At 34.1% G+C, this 23,860-nt stretch overlaps 1 long non-coding RNA gene, 1 other non-coding gene and 1 pseudogene across 3 annotated transcripts; 2 read left to right on the plus strand and 1 right to left on the minus strand.

Annotated features, from left to right (window-relative positions):
* Window positions 1–326: 326 nt before the first annotated feature.
* On the plus strand, window positions 327–3,979 carry LOC146884295 (uncharacterized; annotated as a pseudogene).
* On the minus strand, window positions 1,916–2,022 carry LOC114195706 (small nucleolar RNA R71). The gene has a single exon (XR_003606539.1). It is a non-coding gene; the product is annotated as a small nucleolar RNA R71 (small nucleolar RNA).
* An 8,440-nt stretch (window positions 3,980–12,419) lies between the features above and the next one.
* On the plus strand, window positions 12,420–17,903 carry LOC114195590 (uncharacterized). Of its 2 annotated transcripts, none has more exons than XR_003606515.2 (6): window positions 12,420–12,665; window positions 12,904–12,966; window positions 15,329–15,411; window positions 15,695–15,824; window positions 17,525–17,620; window positions 17,698–17,903. It is a non-coding gene; the product is annotated as an uncharacterized LOC114195590 (long non-coding RNA). The 2 variants fall into 2 exon arrangements; XR_003606516.2 differs by having other exon boundaries at window positions 15,329–15,395.
* The last annotated feature ends 5,957 nt before the right edge of the window (window positions 17,904–23,860 follow it).

The following is a 23,860-nucleotide window of genomic DNA, read 5'->3' on the forward strand; positions in this document are numbered from 1 at the left end:
GTTTTTGGGAAATGATATAATAAATGATGCGTAATTATTATTATTTTTTATTTTATTATTAAAATCCATAATAGCTGGACGGGATGTTACATTTGGTATCAGAGCAAAGGTTTTCCAAAATGATTTTAAGGGTCTATGGGGAGTGAGCTTATCGTGTTTCGCTTGTAAGACTAATGTGTTAAATTTGATTGCTAAGTTTTGTTGTGTAAGTTTTAGCTGGAGTTGTTTGGTGTGAACAGTTGAAAATGTGGCGTGCTTAGGCTATGGCTAACTGAAGGAGAAGGAATAATGTTGGAACTGATGAGATCGCACATGCAATTCATCGGATGGTGGATGCGATACAGCCTATTGCAGTGCAACCCAGAGCTGTGGTCGCACCCACTTGCCCATTGACTATGGAGGACTTCATGAGACACAAGCCCTTTGAATTCTCGGGCAAATCCACTCCTAATGAGGCAGATGCTTGGCTTAGAGAGTGCACAGAAGCTCTCATTCGTCACATTCTTGTTTGTGGCTGATTCAGAATACTAGTGGGTAGGGATGCAGCAGTTGATGCAAACTCGAGAGGAAGCAGTGACTTGGACTTCCTTCAGGATGATATTCTTGGGGCAGTATTTTCCTGACAGCGCTAAGCATGAGAGGGTAGCTAAATTCCTCACGTTCTAGCGGGGGATCCTGATTGTGCAGGCATACACAGACAAGTTCGAGCATCTGGCTAGATTTTACTCACCTGTTGTTACAGAAGAGTGGAGGTGCAGAAAGTTCGAGGGCAAACTTAAACATGAGCTACGCAGATTCTTGGTACCACTTCGGATTAGGGAGTTTCCAGTTTTGGTTGAGCAAGCCAAAACCGTTGAGCAGCTGGAGATGGGGCTGAACAGAGTGGCAAGACCGTAGAAGGCCACCATAGATTCCAGGCAGCAAAAGAAGCCATATAGCAGATCATAATTTTCAGCTAGGAAACTATAGTGCTATAACTGCGGGGGAGAGCATCTCAGAAAAGACTACCTAAAACCCTCTGATAATTCTAAAAGAGGCGTGAGCGCTGACAAGTGCTGTGTATATAAGCAGACTGGACACTTTGCACGACAGTGTCCCAACAAGAAACCCGTTGTTGGCGTTCCAACAAAGAAGCCAGTGGGAGAATGACCTAGAGCACCAGGGCGTGTGTTTGCATTGACTACCACCGAGGTGACTTAGTCAGGTAACTTGGTGCAGACTACTTGCTTGTTATTAAATCACGAGTTTTTTGTATTGTATGATTCAAGAGCTACCTATTCATTTATGTCCAATGAATGTGTGAGGAGGCTTAGACTTGTGATTCGAGAGTTGGGATGTGAGTTGATAGTCGCGACGCCAGCATCTAGGCAAGTATCCACCAACTCAGTGTGTGTGTGATGCCCTACGGAAGTAGCAGGCCGCAAGTTCAAGGTGAATCTCATATGTTTGCCAATGGAGGGTTTGAATGTGATTCTGGGGATGAACTAGTTGTCAAGTAACCACATTGTCATCGATTGCGGACGGTGCATAGTAGTGTTTCCAAATACAGAAGGACAACCTGTGAGAAGGACTTTACTTGATTATTCGATGCCAAATGCAAATAATTACCAAGGGAGTTGTTCAAGCCAACAATTTTCAAATCAAGCCTGCACTATTACAAGTTAATAAGCAGAATCAATTTGGAGGTGTAATTTCAGAGGATCCTAATTCTCATATGGAGAATTTTCTGGCCATTTGTGACACTTTGAAAATTAATGGAGTTTCAGATGATGCAATCCGCTTGAGGGTTTTTCCTTTCTCATTACGGGATAAAGCTAAAAGTTGGCTTCAAACACAACCTTAAGGCAATATTTCTACATGGGAAGATATGGCTACAAAATTTGTAACCAAATACTTTCCTCCATCCAAGTCAGCGAGAATGAGAAATGAAATCACTACTTTTGTGCAACAAGAAACTGAATCTTTGTACAAGGCTTGGGAGAAGTACAAGGAGCTCCTGAGGAAATGTCCACATCATGCTTTACCAGATTGGTTGCAAGTCCAAATATTTTATAATGGTCTTACACCATCTTTTAAAGCAATTCTGGATGCAGCAAGTGGAGGATCATTTAACTTGAAAACACCTGAGGAAGCTTTGGAGACTCTTGAGTTAATGGCAACTAATACAATGAATATGCAGTTTGACCGGCAAAATAGAAAAGCGAGAGTGTTGAAGGTTAATACCTTGGATGTTATCCTTGCCCAAAACAAGTTGTTAACACAACAAATTACTAAGTTGACGAAGAATTTGGGTAATATGCAAGCAAAAGTAGTTAATACAACGTCTCTACTATGTGATTTTTGTGGAGGAATACATCAAAATGGTGAGTGTCAAGTAAATCAACAAGAGGTGCAGGTGAATGCAATGGGCCAACAACAAAATTTGTTTGCTAATAATTTTTCCAATTGGAGGAGCCCACCAAACAGACCTTGGAGTGGTCCGAATCAATCTAATCAACCAACGCCTTCTTATAAGTATCAAGCACAATCTAGCAACTAAGGAAGTAAGTTGTCTAACTTGGAGAGTGTTGAGGAGAAGCTAACGGTGCAAACCTCAGCATTTGTGGAGCAGACTTCTAATTTCATGAATGAGACAAGGACTAATCTCAAGAACCAGGAAGCTTCAATCGGGAAGTTGGAGAATCAAATTGGTCAACTTTCACGACAAATTTCGGAGAGGCCTCTTGGAACATTCCCTAGTGACACCATTCCAAACCCAAATGAGCAATGTAAGGAAATTCAATTTAGGAGTGGAAGGTTGGTAGAAAATGAGAAAAAGAGTGATGTGAGTTGTGAGAAAAATGCACGACGAGATGAGATTGTAAAAGAGAGTGAAAAAAAGGAGCAAAAGAATTGTGAGGAGAAGAGTGAGGGAGAAAAGAATGAAGAGAGTGAAAAAGGCAAAATGAGAGAATATGTTCCTACTATTCCATTCCCTTAAAGGTTGAAGAAGAAAGATCAAGAGAAACAATTTGCAATATTTTTTTATGTTTTTATGAAGCTCCACATTAATATCCCATTTGCGGAGGCATTGGAGAAAATGCCAAGCTATGTTAGATTTATGAAGGATTTGTTGTGTAGGAAAATGAAGCTTCAAGAAGATGAAACCATAATGCTCACAGCGGAGTGCAGTGCAATAATTAAACAAAAGTTACCTCCCAAGTTGAAGGATCCAGGAAGCTTTTTGATTTCATGTGAGATTGGAAATATAATGGTGAGCAAGGCATTGGGTGATCTTGGAGCAAGCATCAATTTGATGCCTTTATCCATTTTTAAAAGGTTGGGTATTGTAGAATTGAAGCCCACCATGATAACTCTCCAATTAGCAGATCGTTCAGTGGCTTATCCTTATGGAGTAGTGGAGGACGTCTTAGTAAAAGTTGATAAATTTATCTTTCCAGTGGATTTTGTGGTCCTTGACGTAGAAGAAAATGCTAAAGTCCCAATTATATTGGGAAGACCATTTTTAGCCACAAGAAGAGCATTGATAGATGTACAACAAGGTGAATTGATGTTAAGAGTAGCTAATGAAAAAGTCACATTCTCCATAAATGAAGCAATAAAGCATAAGGTGGACAAGAAGGATTGTTTTCAGGCTGAAATAATTGAGTCTCCTGTGTTAGAGAAAATGGATAATCATGTGAGGAAAAATCCACTAGAGAGGACTTTGTTATCTAGAATGCAACCAAAGGAGTTGAGTGAAGAAGTGAGTGATGAAGAAGTGGTACATTGTGCATATCAACTAAAAGTTCTCAAGCCATTGTTCAGTACTACAAGAAGAATAGACCTAAATAAGAGTGAAGGTGGAGGTGAAGAGACATCCAAGGATGTCAAGCCACGATTAATCCATTTGATTCTCTTAATGCAAGAGTTTGACATGGAAATCCGAGATAAGCAAGGGAAACAACATTTGATAATTGATTACCTCTCAAGACTGTAGTTTAATGAGGATGACCAGGATGTTTAACCTATTTTAGCGGTGTTTCTAGATGAGAAGTTGCTAGTTATTAATACTTTGCCATGGGTTGCAGTCTTTGCCAATTTTAAAGCAGCAACAACCTCGTCACTTCACAAGCAAAGCTACTTTCAACGTCGGCAACAATGCACCAGTTCCACCACCAGTAATTCTGTGAGTTTTATCCCTTTTATTCTTAATTATTTTATTTATGTTGGGGACAACTTAAACATCTAAGCTTGGGAGGGTCACATGCATGTTAGTTGTTGCATTTCATTTTGTTATTTCATTTGCATAGCATACATATCAATCTAACTCAAGTCTAAGTTTATTCAATTATATTTTGGGAAGCACATTAGATAATTGTTGGGGAACTCATACACTAAACAAGAGGAGGTCTTGACACTTGACATGTAAGGAAGATAATATTTGAGTGATAGACTTAAAGATGGTCTGTTTAGGTTTCTAAGGTGACACTCACTGCATTTAGTTACTGGAGAAATGTTTGTCAATTTCACAACATAAAAAATGAAAAAAAAAAGAAAAGAAAAAAAGAAGAGTATAATTATTAATAATAATAAGTGCAATGCATATCCCTTTGAGACTATTAGTTACTAGGAAAAGAGACACTCCTTTAAGACTGGGTGTGGTAAGTGCAAACCATTTGAGTGGAGGATCCATGCTTAGTTAGCAGGTGAGTGTTTTTTAGGCTAGAAACCTAAGAAGATATCCTTTTTGCAGAGAAATTTAAAAACACATCAAAGATTCTCCTCCTTAGTGTCTTGTGTCTTTACTCATTGATTAAATTGCACTTAGGGACCTAACATATATGGAATGTGTGTATCTAAAATATTTTTGGATGAATTTAGATTTAAGATTAGTACTAACTCATCATTCTGTTTGCATTTGTTATGTTGTTTCATTACATTTTCTTTGCTTGAGGACAAGCAAAAGTCTAAGCTTAGGAGAATTTGATGAACAGATAATATATAGGTATATTCATGCATTAATTTAGGGCATTTTTATTCATTTGTGCATTATTTGACTAATTTCATCATGCATTATCTAGTTTCAGATTATACATTTGGATTGGTGCATTGTTTGTGTAAACAGGTATGAAGGGAGTAAGTTAGACACAAAATAGCATGTTCCACAAGTGCCTTCAAAGATGCGAGTTTCAAAACAGCTTATTCCATAGGTGCCTGGTGGATTTTTCCATGACCTGTGGGTTTTGCAGCGAATTGGAGGAAACAAAACAGTGTGTTCCACAGGTGCTTGGTGGGTTTTTCCACGACTTGTGGAGTTTGCTTCAGAAGATCATACGCAAAACAACATGTTTCACAGGTGGCCTGTGGATTTTTCCACAACTTGTGGATTTTCCAGCGAGAAATTTAAAGATTACGTGGATTGACAAAGATTTAAAAGGAAAAGAAAATATAAAGAGAAGAGATAGGGGAAACGGTTAAAGGAGAGAGAAAATCACCTCAACAAAGGAGAGAACGTGACAAAAGATAAAAGGAAGGCATTCACAGAAAAAAAAATTTCTTTTACCTCTTTATTTTCATCTATTGCTTCGCCTACCGTTTTAAATTTTTCTTTTCATTATGCAAAACTAATTTCCTTTTGTTGGAGGATTGATGTAAGACTTTGGATTATAAGTTCTACTCTTTACATTTGATATTTTGTTAATGTTCTTCATCTTAGTGTTTTGTTTATGGTTTTATTGTTTATTTATGAGCAATTTCATAATTGGGAAATTGGGGATTGTTTGCGATTATAAACAAGACAGGTTAGATCATATCACAATTGGGAAATGTTTGGCGTTTGGACAAAAACCAAGAGAGGGGTGAATTGGTTTTTAGTATTAAAATTAATACTTTAAAATTTTTCTGAAATTTTACCGATTAATTTAAATATCAATTCCTTTAAAAACAATAGTAGATAAAGTAAAGAGATAGAGAAGAGGAAATGACACAGATATTTATACTGGTTCAGATTAAAAGATCCTACGTTTAGTTGTTAATCTCTTAAAATAAAGAGATTATCTCAATCACTAACAAATATCAGATTACAATCAGATAACAAGATAAAGGAAAAGAAAACACCTCTCTTGAAGCCATAAGAGATGAACAACCTTTCTCTGAATCACACAGAGAACTTGACCTAGCTTTCCTAGCAACAACAACAACACTCAATCTCCTAGAAACCTCTTAGGAAAAGTTATCGCTCTACTCACACTATGTTTTTCAAAGCTCTTTTAAGAACACTCAGAGAACTCTCTTTGCAATCACAACACAAGCACTCTAGCTTCTCAAAAAGGTATTTTCAAAGTTGAATTGCAGTTCCTTAAATAGGGTTTTCGAAAATTAGGTTAAAAACTGAAACGTCATGTTCCAACTGCCAAGGATAATCGATTATCACTAAGGATAATCGATTATCTCAGTAGGTTTTCAGAAAACAAATTTTGAACATGATAATCGATTATTTCAGGAGATAATCGATTATTCCAGTAGGATTTCGAAAAAATTTTGCATAGATAATCGATTATCGCAGTGATAATCGATTATCTATGTAGTTTTTCCAAAAACAAGAAACCTTAGAGAGACGAGGGTTATGTTGCTGATTCTAAGTTTAAGTAAAACTATTATACAACGCACTTATTTTATTTTACAAGATAACATTAAACATTTAAATATTTTGTCTTTATTCTTGCTTGATCATCATTCATTTCTTGATCATCATTCAAAATCACTAGGCTTCCTTCTTTTTTCCAACAATCTCCCCCTTTTTGATGATGATCAAAATATGTTTAAAGTACCTGTTGCTTCCTGCAATTGAGAGACTTACAAAGAGAATGGTTAAGATAAAATAATGTCTTCTTTTAAAATAAAGCTTCGCCTAAATTAGATAACCTTTAAATCACATAAGAAAAATGAAATACTCAATCATTCATTGTTCATAAATTAAAAGAGGGTACAAACGGTGGCAAATCATAAGTTAGAAAGAAATCCTCCCCCTAAAATTCTGCACTCATATCATCATCATGAGTGAATTCCTCATCAAACCTATGTTCTAGATGGGAAATTCTAGTATCAGTCCCCCTAATTAAGCCAACAACCTCTTCATGGCGTGAGTTCGAGAGAAGAAATAATTCTTCTAGCTTTTTGTTCATGTTCACTATGTTGTCTTCTATGGAGAAGGATGATCCAGCACCACCAGAAGATCCAACATTTGGTGCAACAAGGGGTATAGGATCAGCAGGAGAAAGTTCTTCATCTTTAGCTTCATAATTGGGCATGTCATCTCTATGAACATATGTATCACCAATAGGAACAAGTTTTAACTATTTGAGAAAGCTTTCAACAATATCATTTGCACAGATGGTGCTTTGACAAAGCTCCCTGGTTGTGTCAACTCCCTTGTATTCGCAAATCCTAGAAATTAATAGAGAATATGGTAGAGGATATTGTGGATACCTCTTGGCTTTGAGCATAGTGTCAAGGATTAAGCTTGACCACTTTATGGGCACACGATTTAAAATCCCATATACATAATGAGAAGGTCTGCTTCTGAGCATTGAGCATGATTGGTTCCTGTGGGACATAGAATCCAAACAATTAAATAATGGATGAGTCTTTTATCCATTTTGAGTCCTCCTGCCAATAATGGTCTTCCCACATATTGTGCAGGGTTAAGTAAGAAGGATTGGTAAGCTAGAATTCGATTGAAGCCATCAATCCCATTGAGGATGGATTCAGCAGCATCATTGATGGGAAATTTGGCCACATTTTCCCAAATATCATTATCAATGATAATGTCCACACCTTTTACCCTTGAATAAGCAACTTCATCTATGATTTTGAGATTGTAGTAAAAGACTCGAACAAGATCAGGATAGTATTTTCCTTGCATTTCAACAAAACGGTCGGATACCTTGGAAATTGAAGAGAGAGGGAAATTCAAAACCTATGGCTATGAATTTTCGAGTATTGATGTATTTGGGAGAGATGATGACCTTATTTTTCTAGATTTGGATGAATTCATCTCTTCGTTCTTCGTCAAAAATCCAACCTTTAATAGAGGCAGTGAGTGTAGAAGGTTGGGTTGAACGTGGGACAGTACGTCTTCGGGTAGGAATCTTTCTACGAGATGATTCTACCATGGCACTGAATTTTGAGAGTGAGAGATAACACTGAATGGGTTTTTAAGGGTTTCAAAAGGGGGCAAATGATGATGAGTTTACTTTTTTGCGTGAATAGTTAAAATTGGGGGCGACAATTTATAGGGAGAAGGTTGCCAACGGTTATAATGAGAGAATCATGGCAAATCTAACCATTACAACGACTAGTTTTAGAAAATTTTTCACCCAACGTTGCATAATAATCGATTATCCTGAGTGATAATCGATTATTGTTTCATGATATGAATTCCAGAAAATATTTTTATGAGTAGATAATCGATTATTGTAAGTAATAATCGATTATTCCAGAACGAATTTTAGTAATTTCAACAGGGTCATGATAATCGATTATCCCACTTGATAATCGATTATTCCAGGAGTTTGGAACTTATTTAGGGAAGAGATAATTGATTATCCTGAGTGATAATTGATTATTGAGCGTTATTTTACGAAAATTTAGAGAATTTAAGTTTTTGCTCTTTTAAGAGATTTATAGTATTCCTAAATCTCTCCTAAGCTCATAGAATTTGTCTTTGGCTAAAGGTTTTGTAAAAATATCAACCAATTGATGCTTGGTGTCTACATATTCTATCACACAATTTCTTTTACTGATGTGATCCCTTAAGAAGTGGTGTCTAATTTCTATGTGTTTTGTCCTAGAATGCATATGGGATTCTTGGTTAAGTTTATGGCACTCATATTGTCACACTTTAAAGGTATATGATTTAGATAGATACTGTAATCTTCTAATTGTTGTTTCATTTATAGGATTTGGGCACAACAATTGGCTGCAACAATGTATTCGGCCTCAATGGTTGATAAAGCTACACAAGCTTGTTTCTTGGAGTGCCAAGAGACTAATCAACATCATAAAAGATGACACGTACCACTAGTACTCTTTCTATCAATTTTACAGCCACTATAATCAGCATCAGAATAACCTATTAAACTAGAGGAGGCTCTTGAAGGATACCAAAGTCCAAAATAAGCAGTTCCTTTTAAGTATTTTAAAATTCTTTTTACAACAGTAAGATGTGATTCTTTTGGATTTGCTTGAAAATGAGCACACACACATACATATTGCATAATATCAGGCCTACTTGTAGTAAGATATAACAAATAACATATCATGCCTCTAAACATAGTCTAATTTACCTCTATACTTGATTCATCTTTGTCTAAATAAAAAGAGGTCCCCATAGAAGTACTTGCTTCCTTAGCAGTATCCATTCCAAATTTCTTAAGTACTTCTTTACAGTACTTAGATTGAGAAATGAAAGTTCCACTTTCCATTTGCTTAATTTGCAGACCCAAAAAGAATGTCAATTCACCCATCATTGACATTTCAAACTCTCCCTACATTATACTTGCAAAACCCTTACATAGAGAATTATCAGTAGATCCAAATATTATATCATCTACATAAATTTAAACTAGCAAAATATGTTCACCTACTCTTTTAATAGAGTTAAATAAATTTTTCCTCTTTCAAAATCATTTTCTAACAAAAATGTGCTTAATCGCTCATACCAAGATCTAGGTGCTTATTTTAATCCATACAATGCTTTCTTCAATTTATAAATGTGATTAGGAAACTTATAATCTTAAAAACCAGGTGCTTGTTCAACATACACATCTTCTTTAATAAATCCATTTAAAAAGGCACTTTTAACATCCATCTGATACAATTTAAATTTCATTAAAGACGCATAAGCAAGAAGTAAATGTATAACTTCTAACCTTGCAACTAGAGCATGTGTCTCATCATAATATATACCTTCTTGTCTGTATCCCTTTGCTACAAGTCTGGCTTTATTTCTAGTGATGTTTCCATCTTCATCCAGCTTGTTTTCGAACACCCATTTTGTTCCTATGACTTGGTGTGAATCATCCCTAAGAATGAGTTCCAAGACTTCATTCCTTTCAAATTGATTCAGCTCTTCTTGCATTGCAATGCACCATTGATCATCTTGAAGAGCTTCTTCTACATTTTTGGGTTCTATCTGTGAAACAAAAGCAACAGTCATACAAAAATTTGACATATTTCTAGTTACTACTCCCTTTGATATATCTCCAATGACATTTTCCAGAGATAATCCTCTAGGTGATTTCCATCTTTTGGCAAGATCTTCAGGTTCAGCCAGTGGATTCTCATTTAGGTACATCTCATCAAGAGCTTCTTTAAGATATTCTTCATCACCTGCATTTGTTTTATTTGACTCAAGAGGATTCTCCTCAAGGTCCACAATTTCAACAAAAACAACATGCATGGATTCTTCTACATTTAAGGTTCTTCTATTAAAAAATTTGTAGGCTTTACTGGTTAATAAATATCCTAAGAAAATAGCTTCATCTGCTTTAGAATCAAATTTACCCAAATTTTCTTTTCCATTGTCTAAGACAAAACATTTGCATCCAAATATTTTTAAATGTGCTACATTAGGCTTTCTTCCTTTAAACAATTCATAGGGGGTAATTTTCAAGATAGGTCTAATAAGCATTCTATTAAGTACATAACAAGCCGTGCTCACAGCATCGGCCCAAAAATATTTAGGCACTTCATATTCGTTCAACATTGTGCGAGCTAGTTCTTCTAAGGATCTATTTTTTCTTTCTACAACTCCATTTTGTTGAGGAATTCTAGGTGCAGAAAAATTATGCATAATCCCGTTTTCTTCACAAAATTTTTCAAACAATTCATTTTGAAATTCCCCACCATGATCACTTCTCAAAACTTTAATTTTCAAATCTTTTTCATTTTTGAATCACTTTTGCAAATTTCTTAAGAGCTTTAAAAGCCTCACTTTTCAGTGTGAGAAAGAAAGTTCAAGTATATCTTGAGTAGTCATCAACAATAACAAGAGCATAGTAATTACCCCCAAAGCTTTTTATCCTAGAAGGACCAAACAATTCCATATGCAAAAGTTCTAATGGCTTTGATGTAGAAATCACATTTTTTGAATGAAATGATGATTTTACTTGTTTTCCTTTTTCACATGCAGCACATAGTTTATCTTTTTCAAACTTTATTTTTGGCAATCCAATTACTAATTCTTTAGAGATTAGTTTGTTTAAATGTTGCATATGAATATGAGCAGCTCGTTTATGCCACAACCATGGATTTTCTTCTTTAACAACCAAACAAGTTATATCACTAGATGATGCATTATCAAGATCAATCAAGTAGATGCTATTGTGTCTCATAACTTTCAAGGCTACTTCCTTAGAGTCCTTTTGATGAATAGTATAGTAGTCAATCTCAAAGATGACTTTGAGACCTTTATCACACATTTGACTTATGCTGAGAAAGTTGTGCTTTAGTCCTCCCACAAATAGCACATCCTTGATCTCCGAAGTATTTCCTCCACCAACATCACCCGTTCCAAGTATTTTTCCCTTGTTGTTATCCTCATATGTAACAAATCTTTGTTCCTTTCTTTTAAAGTTCTTAAACTTCCTTTTATCTCCAGTCATGTGCCTTGAACAACCACTATCAAGATACCACATTGGTTTCCTAGATTTAGAAGTCATTTGCAAAATAAGGAAACAATTTATTTAGGTCCCCAAAAACTTGTTTGGGTCCTTGGGGTTAGAAAAAGAATATCTACCTATCAACAGGCACCCAGTGATACTTCTCATTTGGAACACCAAAATGTTTAATGTTGGACTTATTTGAAGTATGACCCTTTTTCATGCAATTAAAAAACAAGTAGCAGTACATGCACATGCATTCATAGAACAAGAAGTTCCTTTTTCTACCCAAACTCTACGAGTTATTTTAGTTTTATTTTTCTTATTATAATTATGAGCATGCTTGTTCTTATTTGGAGTTTTCTTAAGAGCAAGTTTTTCAGAATTTTTATTTGCTAATGCATCTTCAAGATGTTTTTTCCAAAATACATATATCAAACATGCACTAGTGCAAAATAAGCTTTTTATACCTACATTATTATACCTGTTCAAATCCACCAGGTATAAAACAAGAGACGGATGACAATTTTGTAAATCATGTGAGATCTTTTATGCCAATTATACTTTCAACCGGTATAAAAATTAATGCGGTGGCATTTTTGCAATATCGAAAAAAACTTTTTATACCAGTTATAGCTAAAATTGGTATAAATTTCGTGTATATATATTATTTTTAATTTTTAAAAAGATATTATACTCGTTGAACTTTAACCGGCAAAGAATGTTTCTCGTATCCCATTTATTTCGTTCATTCATTTTCCTTAACACATTCCTCGTTTCGAACATAGTTCATTTTGTCGCTCCCACTTCCCAACCTTCACCGTCACTGTGCGAAGAGTCTACGAAGTCGTCGCACCGTGCGAAGTCGCTGCAGTCACCATGCGAAGTTGCCTCGTCACCGTCGCGTGTTGTTTCTGCGCTCTTCGTCTGCTAGCATCACTGTGCGAAGTCGCCTACGAAGTCACTCCTAGTCTGTGTCGCCCTCATTGTCCATCTCTTGTACACTTTCTCCATCTAAAGGTCAGCATTTGAACCCTAACCACACATTACTGTTGTTTTGTTGAATGAGTGAAATTGGTAGTTGTTCTTTTGCAGGAACAACTAATTAAACAAGTAAGCCTAGATGGCATTAAAATATTGCTGATCCATTGAGCCCCAAAGTTGAAATGTATTGATTTGTGTGTAGAATTTGTATAATGTTTGTCCAGGACTTTTACAGCTACATGTTGGTTTGAATGGTTTTATGTCTATTCTGCAGGTGTTAGCATTCTTTGCAGGAGCTCTACTGGAGAAGCAGATAGTTTTTGTCTGTTCTAATTTGGTATGTCTTGTGGCTCAACTTAAGTTAGTAATGATATTGTGAATATTGTTTATTTTCTCTATTCAATTTTATATTAATGCTAATGTTATCTGAGCCATTGGTTGGATACCTGTATATGCCTTTTTCTCTCCCCTGCACTGTTAGAAACAATACTAACTATATTTGTACTTAAGTTACCCTTGCTATGTTAGTTATATTTAGATTTGAATTATGATGTGCCCATTTTGGCCTTGCTGACATGCTCACGTGTTAATGGTCAGCTATTTTGCTACTTATTCTGTAATGTACAGACAACATCAGGAGTTATGTTAATTATCTTTGGATCTTGCAAATGTGCATATCCTCTGTTTACAAATTTATTATATCGACATTGAATATGGCTAGCTATATGTGGTTTTGACCCAACCCAATCTTGGATTGGCTGATTTAGAGACTTTAATTGTCAGAAATAAGCATCTCACTTGAATTGTTGACATTTCATAATAATCCTTAATTGAAGCAATTTGATTCTTTTATGACCAGGGAATCCTATCTGCATCAGTTTTATCAGTTATTTCACTAATTAGCCATGTTATGTTATATCATGCATGCAGTGGCAAAGAAATGGGTGATGAAAGGAAAAGTGGGTTTTGAGGTGAGTGGAGGAATTTTGGGGAATTTGAGGAAAGGTAAATTATTTCAATTTTATATAAAGAAATGTAGGTAAATATTCAGTCTCACCTCACATCAGTACCTGTGTTTATCCAACACAGAGGAAGATGTTATCCTTTGTTAAATAAAATTCAAAGGTTAAATCCAAATTTTGGGCCTTGTAGTTTCCTTTCAATTTCATGACCAAAGTATTTTTATTCTCAAATCAGTGCCTCGACTTAAACTTAAGTATTTTCAAAACAACTACATTATTTTAACACCATTGTTAGTTAGTTAATTGAGTTTTTCTTTATACAATAATTTTCTTTTACCACCAAGGATGTAAATCAACTAGCACGGGGATGTTCTAACTTAACCGATAGTCTCAAATTTGTGTCCTACATATGCAACTGCATTAAATACTAAAAGGGATAGCTTTGTTGCCGTAGTGGTCCTACTTAATTCAAATGGGATTACCTTTTGTGGAGTATATCAGTGCTCTATATAAAAAGTAGATGCTTCTTTATGTGTTTTTTTCCTATAAGTCATCCTCTACAGATGCTTTGTCATATTCTAGTCAAAGCTCCTACAGATACTCAACTCTACTGATTGTCTTCTTAATATTCATTGGGAACACATCTAGATGCTCCTTTTTTTTAATGTTAATATATTTAGCAGGGACCAAATTGATTTCGTTTATGATGAAAATGGGGGAAAGAACTACCGGAAATTATTTGTAAGTGTGAGATCAATTTTATAAAGTTAAATTTGAAAATTGATGGAAATTATACGAGCTAAAGTTTTCATTTGAGATTTTGACCATTCACGACTGTAACCTTCCACAGATCAGAAATTCACTTTAGAAACATGGTGGCGCCAAAGTTAGGCACAATAAGAAGTGTCATATATGGATTGCCAAATTTAGGTCCCACACTCTGCAGCACTTCACTCGGTCTTTTTGGTCAAACCTTCCAAGGCAGTCCTTTCTAAGACACTGGCAACCAAACCGATAACCACCCAAACACTAGGAGAACCCTCCCTTAAAATCTAGCCGTCAAGGGTGAGAACCAAATCCAAGTCACTTAATTATTTCGTCAAGGACTGAGGCACCCCATAATACCCAAGTCCCTGTCAGATTTTCTCAAACATTTAACAAAATCTCTCTTTGCCACTTTGATGTTGTTGGTGTGCTGGACTTAGGTGGTCTTGTTATCTCTTTTTATTCATACTCTCATGTTCTCCCTAGACACCAGTTGGTTGCCTGTGCTGAAGCAAATTCTGCGTTATTTAAATGGATGCACAAGACCTTTGGCTATCATTTTCTAATTAGGTCATATTTCTCATTTTAGAAGCAGTTTAGGATTAAAAATTTCTGAAGACAATATAGGCTAGATGAAAAGCATTCTATAGTGCTTTCATTGTTATTATTAAAATTAGTCAACTAATTGTGAAAAAACCTATATCTCTATATATGGATGGATGGTGCATACCTTCGTGGTTTTAAAATTTGCTTCAGTTAGAAGTGAAATGTTTGCATCTGATATCTTGACTTTCTTTTTGAATGGGTTGCATTCTTCCTCTGTTGGTTGGTGCATTTTTTAATTGATATTTCCAATCTTGTTAAATTTAACATGCAAACAGATTCCACATTTTTTATGATTGCATTATAATCATAGGAAGCTTGTTATGAGAAATTCTGAAGCTTTACTTCATTAACTTTTTAATATGGCAGGGTTGTTGTTAGCTTTAAAAGCATATCTGAACAAGGATCTGGGAGCTCTTGTAGAAGCATTTTTTTTGTAAGGAATGATATTTGTATGTCCCTTTTTCCTTTCACAAGCATTAATTAATTTGAACGCCCCACATAATTAATTAGAGAATCGTGTTGATTCTCCTCCTTATGGCATTGATTACCCAACTGGAAGAGCCACTGGCCGTTTCTCTAATGGCCGGAACATTCCTGACTTCATCAGTTTCGTTTTTAAACTTCTTTTTCTTAATTATTGCTTCAATCTTACTAGTACTAGTACTGTGTTTGTGTGTGTACATGTATAATATAATGTACTAGTTATTGTTCTGATATTTTATTTATGTGTAGGTGAAGCTATTGGCGCCGCGAATCCACATTGCCATATTTAGATCCCGAGCTCAACGGGGAAAGATTGCTTGTCGGTGCCAACTTTGCTTCTGCTGGAATTGGAATTCTCAATGACACTGGAATCCAGTTTGTAAGTCACATCACTTGCTATTCTGTGTTGAAAATCCATCCAGTTTGTCGGTCCTTACTTCATTCTAGCATCGTATACCAATATGTGTGCATGTGGTTTTTGAGTTTTCTGGGTTGTTGTTGGGTGGTATTAAAACTAACAAGTGAAATTTCTGAGATTTTTCAGTGAAGTGTGAAAACAATAAAGTATTGTTAGCTTCTTTAACCGGAGTTTTAAATGAGAATTGGATTGATTTTCTTTTTTTTATTGATTTAATTAGTGTTTGCTTCCTTTTTATGTTTTTAAGATTTGAGCCGAACTCTTGAACCTAGATATGGTTGTTAATTTTATGTTTTTATAGTTTTGAATTTCTTTGTTAGGGATCAAATCATAGGTCACGATCACATTATGGTATCTGATTTTACAATGCTTATTTTTTAATTAATTTACTATGGAAGTAGTTACGGTTGATTTTCTAACAAGGAAACCATTGTTATGAGTAATTTTAAATTAAGAGTGTATAGTCGTGAAATACTACTAAGAGCTATAGTAACTTCTATATTATATTTAATATGAAAGAAGAAATGGGTTAATATAGTAACTTAAAATAAATTACATTTGATGAAAATACGTGATTATTGTTGGGATTAAATTTTATTAAATATTTTTTTCATTGTTATAATTTTTATTTTTAATATTTATATTTCAACTTCTCCTATAAGTAAATTTTATTGAATCATAATATCTTCCTAAAATTAATAGAATAATCATATTTTTAGTTCAAAGATCTAAGAGGATATTAAATCGTTCTAATTTTTTATATAAATTATTTATTGACTGTTTTTTCAGGTTAATAACTTATTCTTTTAATCTCTTACAATAGAAGAATATCATATAAAATAATGTTCAGTAAAGCTTGTTGGGTGAGAATTTACTTACTCTCTTTAATTTTTGTAGTAAAAAATTGACTCACTAAATACATTATCATTGCTGAGCTCATATATTAGATCATAATATTATGACTTGGGTCATAGGAAGATTTTTCCATTGAAATATGCAGATGACACAAAAAAGATAAGATTGAGAGTCTTTAAGACCCTGAGTCATAAGAATAAAAAAATATCCAGTGTGCCAATTTTGTCCTTCCTTATCTCCATATAACCCTCTTTAGCATCTATATTTTTAAGATTGAGGTTAATTTTTATCTACTATAAAATTAATTTCAGTTGCATAAATTAGTATCTCCAAATTCTTGCATCTTAACTAAATTTTAGTTGTGGAATTATGATGTCTACTATCAATAAAAACTGTTGTTGAACTGTTTGAGAGATTCTTTTGTTCTATCTTCATTAGTGAGTTATATAGCTTGTGCTCATAGAATTTTTGTTGCTTAGAATTCCTTTGTGTGAACTGTTCGAAAGTCAAATGAGTTGTTATGTTATATTAAATGGTGCTAGTGTTGAGTTCACAGATTGGACTACGTGTTTGGCTGTTTCTGAGCTCTAACCAAAAGCAGTGGTTATAATTTATACACACAACAATGGATCGGAGTTGGATAAATTTTTTACGCACAACAAATGAATATGAGAATGGAGTAGAAGAATTTCTTGAATTTGCAAATATGAATGTTCCGGATAATAATGGATAATATGAGTAGTTAATCTTCAAACTGTTGAAATACAATTATCAAATTTATGATATTATATGAATTTAACTTGTAGTGCTCATGTCAACCGGGAAGCTATGAGTGTGGATATTATACCATGAGGCACATGCATAGAATCATATCCGCAAACATTGTTGACTCATGGGATATGGTAATATGTACAATTTATAAATCACATCTTAAGTATTTATCACTAAAAGATTGTTGACTCAACTATTCATTGTGTAGATTTTCAATGACACATCTCCAATGGATCAAGGAGTCTTGAAGGAAGTTCGTGAGCAGTGGGCTTCGTTTCTTTTGAGTGTTTATATAAAATGATGTTAGGTGTTTTATGACTTATATAGTAATTCGTTTTGGAGTAGTATTATATTTCATATAAATATTAGATTCTATTTCACGTAAATATTAGATTGAATGAGATTTGTTTTCTGGATGTTTTGAATAATTATATACAGTATATAAGATGATGTTAGGTATTTCATGACTTATATAGTAATTCACTGTGGAGTAGTATTATATTTCATATAAACATTAGATTCTATTTCATGTAAATATTAGATTGAATGAGATTTGTTTTCTGGATGTTTTGGGTAATTATATACAGGTTTGCTATGAGGTAAGAAGCATAAACGAATGTTTCAAAAAAAAATAATAAATCACTTTTTATACCGGTTGAGGTCATACTTGGTGTAAAATGTGTAACTTTTTATACCGGTTAAAACTATAATCGGTATAGTAAGTCATTTTTTCTTACATAACCTTCCATTTTCAAGAGGACTTTCTATACCGGTTTTAGAAATGGTATAAAAAATAATTTTTATACCTGTCATGGAACCGATGTAGAAAGATCAAACTTTCTATACCACCTGCATCTATACCGATGCTAGAACCGGTATAAAAAGCCTTTTTTAACCGGTATAAAAAGCTTATTTTACACTATGTAACTTTTACAGGAAGTACATTCAACAATTTCTTTTTCTTTGTTTTCTAAGGTTGAAATTTTATTTTTCAAAATTTCTTCTTCAAGAGAGATTTTTCAAACTTACTTTGCAAATCCTTAAAATCAGATTTTAATTTTCTGTGAGCAATATCTAATTTACTAGATTTAACAAGTAATTGTTGAAATGCATCATAAAGGTCATCATAATCATTTTCATTGCAAGTAGAACTTACCTCATTGTCAGAGTCATCATGATTAGCCATCAAACAGAGATTTGCTTCTTCATTATTAGAATTACTAGAATTTGATGTGCTTGAGACATTATCATCCCATGCTATGTATGCCTTTTTCTTAAAAAAATTTATGCCCTTCTTTTCTTCACTCTTCTTTGAATTTGGACATGTCTAGTTTCTCCACATCCATAGCACTTGAAGTTCGAGGATGATCCTTGATTTTCCTTCTTATTGCTCTTGAATTGATTTTTACCTTTGGCCTACATGAATTTTGTAAACTTCTTAATCATCAGACTCAGATTCTCATCATCATTAGAGTCTTCTTCTTCTTTTTGCTTTTTGCCTTTGATAACTTCACATTTAAAGGCAATATTTTTCTTTCTTCCAAGATCTTCTTCTTCATTTAGTCTACCCAGTTCAAGCTCGTGCTCTCTTAGCTTTCCAAATAGAGCCGCCATCGTCATTGTTGCAAGATTTTGTGACTCCGTGATGGCCGTCACCTTTGGCTGCCAAGTCCTGTTCAAGGATTTAATAATTTTTATATTCAATTCATCAATGTCAAAATTTTTACCTAGACCCGTGAGATGATTGACGATGTGTGTGAATCGTTTCTACACGTCATAGATGGTTTCTCCTTGTTGCATACAAAACATTTCATATTCTTGGATTAAGGAGTCACTCGCAAAATTTCCCACATATCACGTGCACTAGTGCAGACTTGGATCTTGTAAAACTCATCAAGGGTTAAAGCAGATGAAATAATATTTCTAGCCTTTACATCGTATTGAGCTCGTCTATTTTCATCTACAATCCATTCTGAAAATGGCTTTGGTTCATCCACATCATTAACAACATTAACAAGCATAAATGGTCCATTTAACACTGCATCCCAAATACCTCTATCAACAGATTCCAGAAAAATTTGCATCCTAACTTTCCATAAAGGACAATTTTCACCATTAACAAAGGTTTGATTTTGTCCAACCATTTTCGAAAATTTTGAAAAACTATCAAAGCAAACTCTGATACCAATTGTTGGTATCGCTAGCGGAATGTTTGGCGTTTGGAATAAAACTAAGCGGGGGTGAATTGCTTTTTAGTATTAAAATTAATTTTTAAAATTTTTCCGAAATTTTACCGATTAATTTAAATATCAATTCCTTTAAAAACAATAGTAGATAAAGTAAAGAGATAGAGAAGAGGAAATGACACAGATATTTATACTGGTTCAGATCAAAAGATCCTATGTCCAATTGTTAATCTCTTCAAATAAAGAGATTAAATCAATCTGTAAAAAATATGATATTACAATCAGATAACAAGATAAAGGGGAAGAAAACACCTATCTTGAAGCCGCAAGAGATGAACAACCTTTCTCTGAATCACACAGAGAACTTGACCTAGCTTTCCTAGCAACCACAACAACACTCAATCTCCTAGAAACCCTCTTAGGAAAAGTTATCGCTCTACTCGCACTAGGTTTTTCAAAGCTCTTTTGAGAACACTTAGAGAACTCTCTTTGTAGTCACAACACCAACACTCTAGCTTCTCAGAAAGGTATTTTCGAAGTTGAACTATTGTTCCTTAAATAGGGTTTTCGAAAATTAGGTTAAAAACTGAAACGTCATGTTCCAACTCCTAAGGATAATCGATTATTCCAGTAGGTTTTCTGAAAACAAATTTTCAACGGGATAATCGATTATTTCAGGAGATAATCGATTATTCCAGTAGGATTTCAAAAAATAAAAGTTTTGCATAGATAATCAATTATCATTATTGATAATCGATTATCACTACAGTTTTTCCAAAAACAAGAAACCTTAGAGAGACAAGGGTTATGTTGCTGATTCTAAGTTTAAGAAAAACTATTCTATAACACACTTATTTTATTTTACAAGATAACATTAAACATTTAAACATTTTGTCTTCATTCTTGCTTGATCATCATATATTTCTTGATCATCATTCAAAATCACTAGGGGGTAAAACAGCTCTCAGTAAAGTCAAGTGGATTATTACATTGCTTGCATCGATTGAAAAGGAGTAGAATTCTATAGGAAAAAGTACAAAATCAATCCTCTAACGATTCTTCTATTGATTAAAGTTTTTGTTATAAATTTTATGCTTGCAATTCTATTGTTTCGCATTTGCTAAAAATTACGTCAATTAGGAATCTAGTATTCAATAAGTCAATCCTAGAGGACGATATTTTATTACTACGTTAACGATTGGTTCACTTGCCAAACATTCATCAATAGAGAAAATATAAGTCCTTTGTTGATCTCATAAGAAGACCTTTAGAGTTTGCAACTAGAGATCATGTATTTTCTAAGGTGACTCCTACACTAATGTGGGAAGAGTTATTTGGTCGAAGAAGTTGTTTTCTAAGTTCATTGTACCATATCATATTCTGCATAGGAGTGGTTTAGTGGCTTAAGAGATTGCTTTGCCTCCTAAATTAACACATGTCCTCATGCGGGTAGTGACGATGAAGACTCTATTGGCATTTTACATGTTAGCACAAATGATTTAATGATTTAATGCTTGAAGATTTGATGAAGATATATGAAGCCATTGAATTGGGACATGGTGAAGCTATGATAAATTGATCAAGATGTGAAGACTTTAAGATTCAAGTGTCGATCAAGCTTGGAGTGTGTGTTGAATTTGAGTTTCACATGAAGAACACAAAGCTTAAAGATTGGTGCTCATAATGTAGACCATTTTGCATTGTATATATGTCTAGGGTTTGGTTGGTGTCTTTGAACTTGTTGAATGAGTTTTTAACAAGTTAAATGTTTGTTGCAATAGTTCTATCAGTTACATATTCAAAAAGTTGAATTATTTTTTAATCAGCTAATTTCAATTAAGTTAGTGAAATCAACAGATTGAATGAAAAATAAACCTGTTGAATATGCTAATAGATTGACTATAAGTTCTAGTTTTTCAGAGAGAGGCAACACATGTCATTTTGAGTGCAAAATCATTCTAAATTCTGAATAAAACTCTCTCTCTAGATCATACAAAAGTGCAACTATTGGTAAAAAATCTTTGATCATCTTGGAGCAATTTTTCTTGGTTTAAGAACTTGGAGAAAGAAGTTCGGTTGACTAAAGAGAGCATTCACTCAGGTTTGATCTTTCTCAGGTTTCTGGGTGTTGCCTTGTGGTTTTCCAGGTCTACAAGTGTGATCTTGTTGTGCTTGTTGTTAGTTTTGAAATGGTTGAAAAGCCAAGAAGGGGAGGGTTGAATTGGCTAGTTAAAACTTTAGGCTATTTTTGCAAGCTAAAAACCTCCTTTAATTGAATCAAATAGATCACCAAGTTAGGATGCAAACAGTACTGAACTATACACTTTCAATCGATCAAAAATAGAGTTAACAGATTGATTTTACTAAACAGATTCTGTTTTGGTATAATCAATCGATTGAAATTGAAAAACAGTCGACTGAAATACTGGGAAAAATGCAGAAATATGAATTTGAATTTTAAACCAGAAACAATGCTCAAGAATGATCAAGATCAGTTCCAAATGATTATACATGCTCAATGCTTCAGATGCTATGAAAACATGCAAGAACATGAAAAAGATTATTAAAGCACAAGTTCTTGAAACTTTAAAATGAAAATGCAAGAGAGAAAGGTTAGAGAAGAGATGACACCACGAATTTTTATACTGGTTCACTCAAACTTGAGCTACATCCAGTTTGTCAAGGCAACCTTAGCTTGACTTTGCACTATTTCAAAAGTTTTACAAAGAATTCACCCTTACACTTCCAAAATATGCAAAAACACCATAAAAGACTCTTGAATCACACAAGAATCACACCAGCACAGCAAGAACTCTCTTGCAGACCTGGAAAACCACCAGGCACACACACAAAGCTTGAGAAAGATCAAACCTTAGTGGTAGCACAGTCTTGCCTACCGCAAACCACTTTCTCCAAGCTTCAAACCAAGCCAAAAGCTTCAAGAATTGATCCAAGATCAATCTTCAACAGCTGCAACACCTATGATCACGAAGGAGAGAGTTTCCAAAAGTTTCCAGAACCAATTCGTGCTCTAAAATGATCAACATACCTCTCTTTCAAAAATCACAACTTTTATAGTCAAAATGTTACGAAATTCAACAGGTTGATTTTCAAATCAATCGGTTGATTTCACTTAACTTAAGTGAAATCAGTCGATTAAAAATTAAATCAATTGATTGAATTTGTTGCAGTTTAAGACTACTGCAGCCAACCTTTTAACCTGTTAAAAAGCCATTCAACAGATTAAAAGAGATATTTTAACCTGTTGGAAAACCATTCAACAGATTAAAAAACACACCAAAGACCAAACTACATCTAATTAATGCTTTAAGGTCTACAACATGAATTACAAACTACAAGCACACTTTCTTAATGATGTAAGTACATGGAGAGCATACATTCTAGCCTTGATCACCATGGATATCATCAAATCTCCTTTCCTTCATCAATGTAGACTTCATTCCAATGTTTATAGCTTCAAGATAGTTCAAAAGAGCTTCATTCAATCTTCATCAAATCTTCAAGAAGCAAACCACCTTGGCTTCTCATGTCAACACTTGTTGAGAGTCTTGTGGGATTCAAGAGTCTTGGTTGTGTTTTTGCTTATTTTGAAAGTGTAATTTTGTCTACATCTTTTGAAATAGTACAAGTCAAGCTCAGGTTACCTTGACAAGATTTAGCTCAGATTTGAGTGAACCAATATAAAAAAATTGTGTCCTTGTGTTTGACTCCATCTCTTCTCTCTTTATTTGTGTTTTAAAGTTTTAAGAAATTTGAATCGAACAATCTTGTATATGTTATTTGTAAGTTTTGAAATTGTTGAAATGCCAAGAAGGGGGGTTGAATTGACTAGTTAAAAATATGATGTCTTGTGAAGGTTTAAATTTGTTTATTGAATCAATTTCGATGACCAAGTTTGGATGCAAACACCTATGGATAATATACTTTCCACTGATCAAAAACAAAGTTAGTTGATTGATTTTACTAGACAAATATACTGGTATAATCAATCGATTGAATTAGAAAAATAGTCGACTAAAATACTGGGAAAAATATAGAAATGCATATTTGTGATTTAAAGCAAGAACAATGTAAGAGATCAATCAAGATAGGTTCCAATGAGTTATATGCTCAATGCTATAGATGCCACCAAAACACTCAAGAATATAAAAAAGATGATTTAAA

Source organism: Vigna unguiculata, chromosome 8 (genome assembly GCF_037176805.1).
Source record: "Vigna unguiculata cultivar grain cowpea cultivar isolate G323 ecotype 2 chromosome 8, ASM3717680v1, whole genome shotgun sequence".
Lineage (NCBI taxonomy): Eukaryota > Viridiplantae > Streptophyta > Magnoliopsida > Fabales > Fabaceae > Vigna > Vigna unguiculata.